Source organism: Salvelinus sp. IW2-2015, linkage group LG8 (genome assembly GCF_002910315.2).
Source record: "Salvelinus sp. IW2-2015 linkage group LG8, ASM291031v2, whole genome shotgun sequence".
In the NCBI taxonomy this organism is placed as follows: domain Eukaryota; kingdom Metazoa; phylum Chordata; class Actinopteri; order Salmoniformes; family Salmonidae; genus Salvelinus; species Salvelinus sp. IW2-2015.
This window is the reverse complement of record NC_036848.1, coordinates 7,122,125-7,131,711: the sequence shown is the minus strand read 5'-3', so window position 1 is coordinate 7,131,711 and position 9,587 is coordinate 7,122,125. Positions and strand designations below refer to the sequence as shown.

Genomic DNA, 9,587 nt, shown 5'->3' with positions numbered 1-9,587 from the left:
ATGTCTGTGTGTTTGGTTCTGGTCTGGTCTGTTCTGTGGTGCAGGTCTGGCACGGGCTCTGTTACCTTTACCCATGCCCGTCCCTACCCAGCCCGGCCACCATGAACTACCATAACACTACCCCAGCTCCCCACCCCTACCCAGCTCTACCATCTTACCAACGCGATACCTAATGCCCAGTCCCGAGCGACTCGCTACCATACCTACCCAGCTCCCCACCCTACCCAGCTCTACCCTACCTTACCCATCCCTCCCTACCAGCCCAGACTGCCTACCCAGCCTCCCCACCCCTACCCAGCTCTCCATCCTTACCCATCCCTACCCCACCCAGCATCCGCCTCCCTCGCCCTACCCGGATCACCCGACCTTACCCATTATCCCTACCCTACCCAGCCCAGCCTGCTCCCAGACCTACCATACCTACTCAGCCTCCCCACCCCTACCCAGCTCTACCCCCTTACCCGATCCCTACTCCCAGCCCAGCCCTGTCCACCCAAACCTACCCATACTACCCAGCCTCCCCACCCCTACCAGCTCTACCTATCCTTACCCATCCCTACCCCACCCAGCCCAGCCCTGTCCTACCCAAGAACCTACCCATTACGTACTCAGCCTCCCACCCTCCAGCTCTACATTCTTACCCATCCTACCCCACCCAGCCCAGCCCTGTCCTACCCAGACTACCCACCTCCCATCCTACCCAGCTCTACCTATCCTTACCTCCTCCCTACCCAGCCCAGCCCAGCCTGTCCTCTACCCAGACCTACCCAGCCAGCCTCCCACCGCCTAAAGCTTACCTACAATCCTTACCCATCCCTACCGCCAGCATCCTCCAGCTCCCACTGCCCTCGCCTCTACCCATACCTACCCTCTACCCAGCCAGCACTTACCACCATACCACAGCCTCCCACCCCTACCCACTCTACCCATCCTTCCATCCCTACCCCACCCAGCCCAGCACTGCCTAACCGCTCCCCACCCCTACCCAGCTCTAACCCATCCTACGCATCCTTACCCAGCCCAGCCCCGCAGCCTTACCCTACCCATGCCTCCCCACCCCTACCCCAGCTCTACCCATCCTTACCATCCTACCACACTGCCAGCACTTTCCTACCCTAAGCAATTGGTTGATGAGCACCGTCTAGGACGTAGGCAGAAACGATAGCTAACGCTTTAGATGGTATATTCACGACTCGTCAGGGAAAAGATAGCAGCATCTCATCATATGAACACTCCTTCCGGCTCGTGTACATCAGTCGCAGCGATCGGCCGTTAACTTTGCCTCCGTGGGGCCGCTGGCCGCAGCCCAAAAGTGGAGCTCGCTTTCGTGGGTGTGCTGGAGGCAGCATATAGGGCGGGCAGCCTACGTGCGATGTGATGGGTTGTGATTGGAGTAGGAGAATGCGGCGTCAAGAATACAGGGCATAGAATATTTGTATGAAGGTCTGGTTATTAAATCTGGGTAAATAGTTTAATGCTCATTCTCTGTTTAATGAATTTAACTTCACGAGGTAATAGTAATGAGTGCTCTAAACACTTTGGGTGAACAACAGACTTTGTTGCCTTTCTACTCTCCGATCATTTCCACATGGCCTGAGGGATCCCGTATTCAAGTGGTAGGTTAAATATAGGCATTTTTGGAATAAGATGTAAAGAAAGTAACATCATCGTATGCGTATGTAGGCCTAGCTAGGGCTAGCAGTTCAGGCAAAAAAACAAAATGAGGCTGGCTAACCGCCCGTAGGCTAGATAGGGGCCAACTTAGCATACTCTATTGATGGCTAAGTGATAATATCTCTTTGGTAGCTATCGTTGATGTATTTCCGTCTCATCGCGATGTCTACTTTTAATTAATGAAAGCCCAGCTCAATAACGCCCGAAGGAGCCTGCCCGTTTTGTTCAGCTAGCGGTGACGTTATTCCCAGTCCACTAGAATATAAGCAGACAGCAACTCGCTCTTACTCTGGCCAGCTACTACCCGGTGGCCCAGATCTACCGGGGGGCCAGATATCAGGGGCCCCAGAATAACCAGGTTGCCCAGGATATTACAGGGGCCAGATATCCAGGGGCCCAGATATCCAGGGGGCCAGATATACCAGGCATCCATCCTCTCTCTACGGCGGACGGGGTTGTTGCCTTGCCGTTCTGCCTTGCGCGCTATAGCGCCATCGTTCTCTTGGATTGGTTTGTGGTGGGTGACCAATACTGTCCACTTCCTTTCACAGGGGTTCTCGGGTTTTTTGACAGCAAGGAGTTATTGTGTTTTCCACAACCGGTCATATTTTGATCCGGGGTTCTGCGCTGGACTAAAAACTTATTGCACGTATGCGGCCTAGTGTTCTGTTCATTAACAGCGTGAAGATGGCGTGCTCTTGCTTTGCTGGTTAGACAAAATTACATGCCAAAAAACATTGAATTTTGGAGTGAGTGCGCATGGTTGACCAGAGATCTGCGAAGTCTTGTCAGTGTAACCAGGACCAGGCTTCACAGAACCACACAAGCTGCTAGTATATCCAGGAACAGGCGTCGAAGAACCACACAAGCTGCAAGTAACAAACCAGGGCCGGCACTTCACAGAACCGACACCAAGTGCAGTATAACCAGGACAACAGGTTACCAAGAGAACGTCCCCACTTGGCGGTATAGACCGCCCCAGGCACAGGCTCAGAGAACACAGACCAAGTGCAGTCACCCAGGAAGGCTTACACCAAGAACACCCAAACTGCGTATAACTGGGACGCAGGCGTTCACGTGACTACCACGACAAGGGCTGCAGTATAGCCAGGCCAGGCTTCTCATGAACGCCACCCAAGCTGCAGTATCTCAGGCAGGTCACCAGAACGAACACAGCTGAGTATAACAGGACCAGGCTACCAGAACACACCAAGGGTCGCGAGCTGAAGAGAAGGGGGGGAAGTGGGGCTGCAGTGTAGCCCAGCGCAGCTTTAACGCAGAGAACCAGAGTCTTTGGGAGTGAGAGATGAGTTAATTTGTGTCCGACGAGATATTTATCTGACCGTCCAGACGCCAGTGCAACTGACTGACCTGACCTAACCGACCTAACCGCTAAATCCGTGAACCCTGAACCTGACCAGACCCTGGACAATAAGCTGACCTGAGCACTAAAACACTGACGACTCATGGAGATAATTTATTCTAACTGAACCTACACACACCTGACTCTCTGACCGACCGCTCCTACCCTAATACCTGACCTGCATGCACCTTGCCTGATCCCTGACCTCGACCCAAGAACACCTATGGCCTCTAGACGATCTAGGACAGACTTTGTAGGCGCGGATTGATAGGTCACATTGTGGCATCTAGCAAAAGAGCGATCCATTCGGAAGTGTATCCACTAGCAGGGCGAGGAATGTAATAAGGAACTATCTGTCATCGGATAGTGCTTACGCGGCAGCTCTTCTTCATCTCTAGAATATAGTAAGATGAGAGTTAGCTAATCTACCCAGCCGCCCTGATTTCGTCTTTTGGATCACTCGCGGTTATCATGGGCTGTTAAGGTCGTCTGCGTGGCTTCTCCAGGCCGCAACGTTGTAAGTTTTCGGCGTATCTGAAAGTGAGCCTGTGGTACTTGGCAAGTTTTTTTGTTGTTAGGTTCTCGATCGCTGAACCTGTTTTTTCTAGAAAGGGGGGTTTTCGGAAGACAGCTGAGGACAGAGATGATACGGGCACAGTGAATATTCAGGCTGCTCAAGAGCCGAGAGGTTCTCGTAATATTGGTCCACGTGGTCAACGTTCCCTCGCCCCTTCGTGCAATGTGCGTGGTCCCCCGTAGGCATCTTCTCCCTCGCTCTGGGTCTATCTCTTTGGTGTCTCCACTTCAGTCGGAGTGGATCGTCGCTCCAGCCTTTATATCTAGTTGTCCCAGCGCAGTCCTTGTGCTTGTTGACAATGTGCGTACGTCTAGTCTGTCATCTGGACCCCGCACTGATATTTGTGGTGCTGAGGTTTCCCGGGCCATGCATGGTTAAACACCAAGTATATGGAGCAGGCAGTGCGATCTAAATGGTCTAGCATCCCTCTATTGGGCTCAGTACTCACAAAGGGAGAATAGGCAGGTTTATCTTTAAGAAACATTAATTTTGTTCTATTCTTTTTTGAACTTTCATGGGCAAAATATTATATGCATGGCTGAAAACGCTAAAGTCCTGAGCTCTACCCACATTGGATGGGAACCCAGTTCGAACACCACAACTCTCCATACTACGGCATTTTCTTTAATGCAACGTTGCGTGCACACTGTCAAGAAATTCGTGTTCAAGTATCGTCTCGGATCACGGACTTGTGGTACTAGTAGCGGATGCGCCTATTTATAGTGTCTCTGCCTGGAACACTGTGCGTTAGAACATATGTTATACCCCCACCTGGCAGGCATCTTCTCCCGTCTATAGTCGATTGCATCGCTGTTTTCGACACTCCAGATGGTGCCTAGTTATCGCCGTAAAATATCAGTGCACTACTTTAGATCAGGCCTCTGTGTGGCCCTATCAAGGAGCCTGTCGTCTCAGTTCAGCTGTCGTGGGGAGCTCGTGGTCCCCAGCAGGTGCCTGATCTGGTCCTCTCGAGGTCTAGTTGTCACGGCATAGTCGTGTTGTGTCTGACTGCCCATAGGTCTGATTACCGTTGGGCTTGTCTCCAGGTTTGAGGGCCTCAGGCTGTGTGTCTCTACTGTTTCTGGTCTGTCAGTTGGCTAACTGATGACCAATTTTCCGACACTCGGGTTTTGGGTTAGGTCAACTTTACCATGTGGTTCTGGTCTTGGCCAGCTGTATTATGGGCTCATGCTTTGTGAGTTCTCTCGTAGAATATCCACTCGTGTTTCAGTTAGGACTGGAACGCTTGTGGAAATACTCACTGTCTTCTCAATACTCTTCCCAATGCTTATAGGCATAACACTGACAACAGATATTGACCGGTTTTCGTGTTTCCTTAAGTATCCGCAGCAAAAGGTTAAAGGAAACAAACGGCAAAAACACCTAGGTTTGTGTTGCAAATTTGTTACTTCTTGTTTCCCTGTCACATCTCAGAGTTATTAAGGAACCTGATATAGTAGGAATTATCACTCATGCATTTCCTGTTCCGCGGCTTACTGGCATATGCCTTATTTGTGTATCCATCTAGTATGCTCGTTTACTTTCTTTGTGCTGCTGCTCTCTTGCTACTGACCTAGGAAGCATTAACTTCCTGATTACCAACGAAGCAGTTTGCCTCTTTATAGGGGTCAACCATTTGACCTTCCTTTCTCTTGCAGCATCTTTTCATTTGCTGCACTTCCATCTCTTGCCCCTGTAGAAAGTGGTCAGCAACTGACTTTTTAGACCTGAATGGTCCAACGGATTTCAGGGCAGGTCAGGTGTGCCTTAATTTCGCTTCCCGTCCTGGTTCCCTGTTTCCCATCCCTGACAGGTAAAATGGCATTGTGTGTTGAATATCCATTAAAAGCAGGGTTGTGCCTATCTTAATTCTATCTATTAGAAAAATCAATATATATAACATGTTTATTTGTCACATTTGCCACGAATTAACAGCGTAGTATAGGACATTGGAGTCTGTGGAGATATGCTTAGACTTAGCAAGGTAAATGGCGCAATCATGCAGGCTTTCAGAGAAAAATAGAGAATGAAGTAACATAATAACCAGGAAGCAGCAGTAAATCATAATTAGCGGGGCTATACTACAGGGTGTACCGGTACCAGAGTCAAATGTGGAGGCTATATACGGGGTGTACGTACACGGAGTCAGTGTGGAGCTACTATACACGGGGGTATCGGTACTAGCGTCAATTGTGGGAGACTATATCAGGGGTTGCCGGGTCCGCGTCAGTGTTGCGGTATATCCAGGGGTGGTTATCGGTAAAGAGTCATTGGAGCCTATATACAGGTGGTTCCAGTAGTAAGACTTGACCGTCGAGTCGCTGGCGCGAAACGGAGATAGGCATAGCGCACAGCGCTGTCTCTGAGTGACGGAGTGGAGAAGCTGATAGAGCGAGGGTGAGGTAGAGTCATGTGGCTATTGCGTGTACGGTATAGAAGTGCAATGTGGAGACTATATACGGGGGTCAGGTAAGATCACGTGGGTTCATATGTCGAGGGGCACCTGTGGGTAGTCGGGTTAATTTAGGTAATAAGTACATTTTAGGTAAGGTTTTAAAGTGAACTTGCTAGTAATAAAGAGAAGTAGCAGTCAGCGTAACAGGGGGGGGGGGGTGGCAATGCAAGTGTCTGGGTAGCCATTTGATTTAGATTTGTTTAGGGTTATGCTTGAGGGGGTGTAAGCTAGTTTAAGAAGCTCTTGGCTGACTTGGCAGTCCGGTCAGGCTTGCCTTAGTGAGCAGAGAGAAGTCTGACTTAGGGGTGGCTGGAGCTTTGACAGATTTTTTGGGACCTTCGCCCTCTGACACGCCTGGTATAGGAGGGCTCGTGAATGGCAGAAAGCATGGCCCCAGTAGGATGTACTGGCCGTACGCACTAGAGGCACACAGATCAGCACGATTCAATCGGACGATTCTTTGTTAATATTTGTGATGATGAAAATTAACTATACATACTGAATGAACAATGGAAGCCTTTAATTTTAACGTTAAAATATATATACAATAAATATTGAGTCTCAGAAGTAATAATGAAAACTGTTCATTTGGTTTAAATAATGCAAAAACAGGTGGTGGGAGGGAAAGGTAAAAGTTGGCAATTATGTGCATGGTCAGGAGGTTAAATTTTTAGGCTATCCATTGGCTGAGGAACATGAGATTGAAGCTGGTGGCATTTTTACATCGAGTTTCATAATTAGTAGAAAGTTTTAGGTTGTTGTTATTGGAATTAGTGAGCAGACTTTTTCTGATTCATTAGTATTCATATATTTGGAATAATTGATGTTCTTAAGGCTTTAGTATTTGCCAGGCTAATTCAGGATTGATGGCTTGAGATATCAACCTGGAGCCTTATCTTTCACCTTCTCTAAAGCATCAGCTGTCAGAGCACTTCTTACGATCATATGAACCTGTACTGCCATCTGTCATAAGCACAAAGTGACTATCACTTTTCATTGATTATGTATGGTTTAATGGTAATTATTTTGCGTGCAAATATTGCGACGGAAAGTTGATAATCACAGGAGTTAGATAATTGCTGATTGTAATAGTTATTATAGGGATCGCTTATTATAATTGATATTTCTAATACTTTACTCATAGTTTACATCATTTGCACATACTGTGATATGCTGAGAGAGCTTTTTCTGAATTTGTGTTATTTGGTATTAGATAATATGACTGTAGGATTGTTTAAGATGATATAGTGGTTAAATCTCAATTGTGGATTTTGGAAATGATTCTTGGAAATGGTCACGGATGGTGGGTTGATTCTTACACCCATAAAGGTATATATCATTTTTTCAGGACAAACAGGTGAAGAAAGAAACAAGTCACTCGAAGATGTTGATTCGGTGGAATTTGCACGGAGAATAGACCGAAGTTGAAAATAAACTTTACTTCAGATTACATCCGTAGGATGATGCATAAAGCGATATTATGTATAGTGGCCGGGTTCAAGTTCGACAACCTTTGACGCATGATAACGGCATTGAACGATCGAATAATGGATTTGGTGTAACAATCAGGATATGGAAGCAAATGATGAAATGATTCGGGTCTTGGGAAGTATAGGAATGGATAACACTGGACTTAACTCCAGGTTTGAATGCTCCGTGCTGGAAGGACTTGAATCGTTAACAGAAGAACCTTCGACAAGCAAGCTGTGGACTAGCTGAGCCTCATTCATATAACATCTGGATGGGGGCAGAAGTTTTCTGGCAACCGCCGCACTGCCCTTACATTGCCCTTCGTTTCACCTTACACAGCAGACGTCTTCTCCTTAGCTTGTGCGTCGTCCCTTTCCATTTGCGTTGTGGTTTCTTGTGTATTGGGCTTCTTACAGGGCGGCTTGGTGTTTCTGGTTCGGTTCCTTGGTGCCGCCCCTGCTTTTTTTTGCGCGACGACATGTCTATTGTTCCTACGCCCTCCTGTTTGGCCGTGCTTGGATCGCTGACAGGCCAGCTGACTCGGATCTTCGCGTGGGCCCGCTCGCTACTGCGTCCACTTAGGCCTTGTTCTTCTTAGTGCTGTTGTTTGCTTTTTTCTTACATATCACTTTGTAGACTCAACGGAAGTGTTTCGTGTCGCCTGGCCGACGCTGTCCCGGTCGCAGGGAGGTGTAACCGATTAGGCTTCTTGTGCAAGAACTCGGCGATTACTCGGCCTGTTCCCTTATTCATCTTGGACAAGCAGGCCACTAGGTATCTCCTGGTGTGTCCCTGGTGGCCATGGTCCCTGTGGACATGACTCGGCGATGCAGAATCTGGTTCCAGCAACGACACATGAGCGGCCTGCTTGGATTCGGCATCTCTTCTGTACACCTGCATGGCTCACTCACCCTGGGACGTCAGCCTCGCTTCTGGTTTGCCTTCTTCGTGCGTCCCTGCCTGTGGTGGTCTGTGCCCCGTTCTGCCCTAATTATCGGTCTTCGGCAGGCAGCCTCTCTCAGCGTTCGCTGTTCGTGGCTCCTCCGTATGATGCAGCTCTGTGTTCTCGGCAGGCGACCGGGGGGCCACTCGCTCAGTTAATCCAGACCTTGTTCCTCTGGAGTGCACAGCCTACGAACCATGCTGTCTTCTCTGCCACTTCTTTGGCGCAGGCTCGTTTGGCTGTCCGTAATATCGCGCGCGGTGTTTTCTTTTGCCGGTTCACTAGGAATGTGCCTTCTCTGCGCAGTGTTCTTCTTGGTGTTGTTCGCGCTCCGTGGCGTCGTTCCCGTTTCCCTGTCCGTTGGTGTTTTCGCGCCTGGTCTCCGATTGCGGGCCATGTGCAGGGGGAAGTGGGCCTGAACAGTTGTACACTGTCCGCTCCTTTGGCGCTGACGAGGTTGCGTGGTGCCTGGCCAAGGGCCTTGTGCCCATGTTTATGGGTTCCCACACGATACAGTTGCGCCTGGCACATACGCTTGCTCCCGGCCCCCGCCCAGTTCGGTGGGCTTCGCGTTCTTCTTCCGGGCGTCTAGTGTGTGGGTTCGCGCTTTTCTGCTCCCTCTCGTGTGTTCGCGGCTCCTCTCTTCCTCCTACTGTTGTGTTCAGGCCTCCTTTTCTCCCTCTCTTGTGTTTCGCCGCGCTCCTCATCTCCTCCTCTCTTGTGTCCGGCTTCTTTCACTTCCTTCTCTTGTGTTCGACCTCTCTCTCTCTCTTTGTCCGCCCTCCTCATCCTACTACTCTATCTGTGTCGCAGCACGCCTTGTTTCACTCCTCATCCTTGTGTTCCCGAGCTACCTGTAATCCTCCGCTCCTCACTCTGTGTTCGCGCCACCCTAACCCCTCCTTTCTCCTCTTCTCGAACTATGTGTTTCCAACTGCAAGACTCGTATGATCATTCTACCATCAGCTTATCGATGTTATCGACATCGTGGCTGCTCAATTGACGCCTATGCGGCGCATCCCACACCAGTGTTCCGCTCACAGCCATGCCTCTAATTCTGCTGTGGGTGGAAGTGTTCACGCTGTGTTTTTCACAAGTCCTGCAA

General features: G+C 49.4%; 1 protein-coding gene across 1 annotated transcript in view; it reads right to left on the bottom strand.

Annotated features, from left to right (window-relative positions):
* Positions 1–9,587, bottom strand: part of LOC111967337 (fibroblast growth factor receptor-like 1) — a 182,173-nt gene that overhangs the window by 126,580 nt on the left and 46,006 nt on the right. The gene's annotated exons all lie outside the window — the stretch shown is intronic.